Source organism: Piliocolobus tephrosceles, unplaced genomic scaffold, assembly GCF_002776525.5.
Source record: "Piliocolobus tephrosceles isolate RC106 unplaced genomic scaffold, ASM277652v3 unscaffolded_24973, whole genome shotgun sequence".
NCBI classification, from domain to species: Eukaryota; Metazoa; Chordata; class Mammalia; order Primates; family Cercopithecidae; genus Piliocolobus; species Piliocolobus tephrosceles.
In genome coordinates, this window is record NW_022307613.1 from 1 (window position 1) to 4,370 (window position 4,370).

Sequence of the window (4,370 nt, forward strand, 5' to 3'; positions counted from 1 at the left end):
GCCCAGGCCTGTGCCTCCACCGCCAAGTGCCTGAACATCTGGGCCCTGACTGTGGGCATCCTTGTGACGACTGCACTCACCATCCTTTCACCAGTAGTTCTGTGATAATATTCCAATCAATTTCTCAGATGACAAAGAATCTCCAGGGCCAGTAGTAGCACCCAGGTACTCGCCATCCACTGCTGGTCCTGTCCCCGGAGCTGAGTCCTGTATCAGCCCTTTATCCTCACACACTTTTCCACAGTGGCATTCAATGAAGTGCAGGTGTTTCTGGTGCTGTGGAAGGCAGGATATAGTGTCAGGAAAAAAGGTTCAAATCTGCCTGAAAGTGTCCAGTGTTTAAGCTTCTATATAAGCCAAGAGGAAAGATGGCTTAGCAGTGAACGGAAAGCAGTGGACAGAGAGCAGCTGTTTGTTCCCTTCCTCCTCCAACCACCCAGCGTCAGAGATAAGAGAGCTCCTGGAGGCAGCAAGATTCTGCTGCGTTTGAATCCCAAATCTCTTGCTCATACCTAAGCCATTATATGAAGCCACAAAGAGGAGGAAAGAAGGAGACCCTCCTCTAGGAGGCTGACCAGGAGAAAGCTTTTTTTTTTTTGACACGGAGTCTCGCTCTGTCGCCGGGGCTGGAGTGCAGTGACTCCATCTCGGCTCACTGCAAGCTCCGCCTCCCAGGTTCACGCCTTTCTCCTGCCTCAGCCTCCCGAGTAGCTGGGACTACAGGCGCCCGCCTCCTCGCCCGGCTAATTTTTTGTATTTTTAGTAGAGACGGGGTTTCACCGTGTTAGCCAGGATGGTCTCGATCTCCTGACCTCGTGATCCGCCTGCCTCGGCCTCCGTAGTTCTGGGATTCCAGGCGTGAGCTGTTGCGCCCGGCCAGGAGAAGGCTTTTAAAGAAATCAAAGAAGCCTTAACTCAGCCCCAGCTTTAGGGCTGCCTGATCTAACTAACCAAGCTTTGCTTCTTGTTTGTCCACGAGTGAAAGGGAGGCCACAGGGCTTCTAACTCAAGCCATAAGGTCACGGCATCGCCCAGCGGCGTACTTACCCAGGTAATTAGATTCTGTGGCACTTGGATGACCTCCTTGTTTTAAACAGTAGCTGCCGCTGCCCTACTGGTGCAGGAAGCCGATCAACTGACTCTAGAGACTGTGAATACCCTAAACCCAGCTGCCTTGCTCCTCATCGCGTCAGTACCGGGAATGTGGGCGGAGGATTACCCGCGGGTCGAGGCAAGAGACTGAAGGTACAGACTGTTTCCGTATAATAAAGCAAATAGAACAAGAACAGTTGTAATACAAATTAGATATAGAGATGATCATGAACATTATCAATCATAAGTATAAACATTACTAATCATTGGCTTTTAATATTACTCTTTGTTGCATTACTAATATAACCAAGGAATCACCGGGGGTTATAGGGTCAGGTGCTGAAGGGACATCATGAGAAGTGACCGAGAAGGCAAGAGATGAATCCTCCGTCACGCCCACGTAAGGGCCGCGTGAGGGCTCCTTGGTCAAGCGGTAACGCCAGTGTCTGTGAAGACACCCGTTACTTAGCAGACCGCGAAAGGGAGTCTCCTTTCCTTGGAGGAGTCAGGGAACACTCTGCTCCCGGCTTTTTGTGGGAGGCTGGATATGATCCAGGCCTGCCCGCAGTCATCTGGAGGCCGAAACCCCTCCCTGTAGTGCAGTGCTTCAACAGTCACTCTCCTTGTCCACTTCCATGTTCCTCCCGTACTCCTGATTCCTCTTTGAAGTTCGTAGTAGATAGCGGTAGAAGACATAGTGAAAGTCTTAAAGTCTTTGATCTTTTTGATAAATGCAGAGAAGAAAACGCTGACGTATGCTGCCTTCCCGCTCTGCTTCGGCTGCCTATAAGGGAAGGGCCCCCTGTCCCATGATCATGTGACTTGGCTGACCTTATCAATGACTTGGACGACTCACCCTCCTTACCCTAACCCCTTGTCTTGTATGCAGTAAATATCAGCGCCCAGCCATTCGGGGCCATTACCGGTCTCCACATCTGGGTGGTAGTGGTGTCCGGGCCCAGCTGTTTTCTCTTTATCTCTTTGTCTTGTGTCTTTATTTCTAACGATCTCTCATCGTTAGAAATAGCTCTGACAAGAGCTCTCCGGCTAGCAAAAGACCAGAAGGCGAATATTTACACAGATTCCAAATATGCTTCTACCACTTTGCATGTTCATAAGGCTATTTACAAAGAATAAAAGACTTTTAACCACTGGAGGTAAAAAAATAAAGTATCAGGAAGAAATTAAAGTATAAGAAATAAAGTATAAGCAATGACAACCCCACCTTCTAAAGAGGAAGCCTTAGCTGTACCTCTCCTCCTGGAGACCCCAAACTCCACTCCACATGAAAAGGCTCGGTTTACCCAGAAAAATAAGAACTACATCGAAGGAAGATGGTAAAAATTCTCCAATGGGAGGCTAGCCATTCCTGAAATGGTCGCCCCCAGATTTGTAAAACAGTTCCACCAAGGAACTCATAAAAAAATTAAAAATTAAAAATTAAAAAAAAATTAAAGGCATTATTAAGGCATCATTTCTATGTGCCATGGCTCACTGTTATTCGTCGAGCCATTTGTAAACAAATGGTGTTTAATTTGTGCTCAGAACAATCCACCACGAGAGCCTATTTGGCCTCTGGGATTTCAGGAAACAGGAGCCAGGGGGCCATGCCCTATGAAAAACTGCTTATGGACTTCCCCGAATTGCCTGAGAGGGGCTGTCAGTGCATGTTACGGTTCATTTACACCTTTCAGGATAGGTCAAGGCCTTCCCCACCTGGACAGAAAAGCCACTGGAAGTAACCAAGGTGTTGTTAAGAAACATTATTCCGGGCCGGGCACGGTGGCTCAAGCCTGTAATCTCAGCACTTTGGGAGGCCGAGACGGGCGGATCACAAGGTCAGGAGATCGAGACCATCCTGGCTAACCTGGTGAAACCCCGTCTCTACTAAAAAAAAAAAAAAAAACTAGCCGGGTGAGGTGGCGGGCGCCTGTGGTCCCAGCTATTCGGGAGGCTGAGGCAGGAGAATGGCGTAAACCCAGGAGGCGGAGCTTGCAGTGAGCTGAGATCCGGCCACTGCACTGCAGCCTGGGCGACAGAGTGAGACTCCGTCTCAAAAAAAAAAAAAAAAAGAGACATTATTCCCAGATTTGGACTGCCTCTAACTCTAAGATCAGATAATGGACCAACATTTGTGGCTGAAATAGTTCAGGACTTAACCTGACTACTAAAAATAAAGTGGCAATTACATACCACCTGCAGGCTGCAGAGCTCAGGCAAAGTGGAGGCACGAACCAGACACTCAAGCAGCTGCTGAAGAAATTTTGTCAAGATCCGTGCGCGGTGGCTCACGCCTGTAATCCCAGCACTGTGGGAGGCCGAGACGGGCGGATCACGAGGTCAGGAGATCAAGACCATCCTGGCTAACACGGTGAAACCCCATCTCTACTAAAAAAATACAAAAAACTAGCCGGGCGAGGTGGTGGGCGCCTGTAGTCCCAGCTACTAGGGAGCCTGAGGCAAGAGAATGGTGTCAACCTGGGAGGCGGAGGTTGCAGTGAGCAGAGGTCACAGTGAGCGGAGGTTGCAGTGAGCGGAGGTTGCAGTGAGTGGAGGTTGCAGCGAGCAGACGTTGCGGTGAGCCAAGATCGCACCACTACACTCCAGCCTGGGCAACAGAGACTCCGTCTCAAAAAAAAAAAAAAAAAAAAAAAACCAGAAGGAAAACGAGAAAATGGGTTGTGGTCTGGCAGCCTGGTTATATCTTTACTCGGCTTATTTTTCCCTTGCCACAAAGTTTTCTTTACCGTCTTACTGGAATATTGTTGTCCTAGACGGACTAATTCCCCTACTGGGTTTGTGAAGGCTTTTCCTCAGCAGACTTAACCGCATCATAAACTTGCAGGCAGTACTTGAAATCGTCACTAATGAGACAGCAAATACGTCTGTGGACATGTATATTGTTGTGGACAAATACATTGCTGTGTCAGCAAGCTACAAAAATGAGAAATGCCATTTACCAAAATAGACTACCTCCTAGCCCAGGAAAAAGGAATATGTGGAAAGTTAAACCTGACAAATTGCTGCCTAGATATTGATGATAATAGAAGGGCCGTTATGGAAATAGCTGCAAGAATTAAATCAATAGCCCATGTTCCAGTTCAAACTTTAAAAAGCAGTCTCCAGATTCTCTCTTTAGAGGCTAGTTTTCATTTTACGGAAAGTTCAAGACTTTAATAGGCGTTGTTCTGGCCATACTAGGAAGTTGCCTAACATCCCCTTATCTCTTACCTCTCCTTGTCAGAAGCATTCAAGCAACTACAGAGGCAATAGCAGCT

The 4,370-nt window shown here is 47.9% G+C and overlaps 1 long non-coding RNA gene across 1 annotated transcript; it reads left to right on the top strand.

The window, feature by feature from the left end:
• Window positions 1-6: 6 nt before the first annotated feature.
• Window positions 7-2,532, top strand: LOC113221465. The gene is made up of 2 exons (XR_003307892.1): window positions 7-165; window positions 1,098-2,532. It is a non-coding gene; the product is annotated as an uncharacterized LOC113221465 (long non-coding RNA).
• Window positions 2,533-4,370: the final 1,838 nt, after the last annotated feature.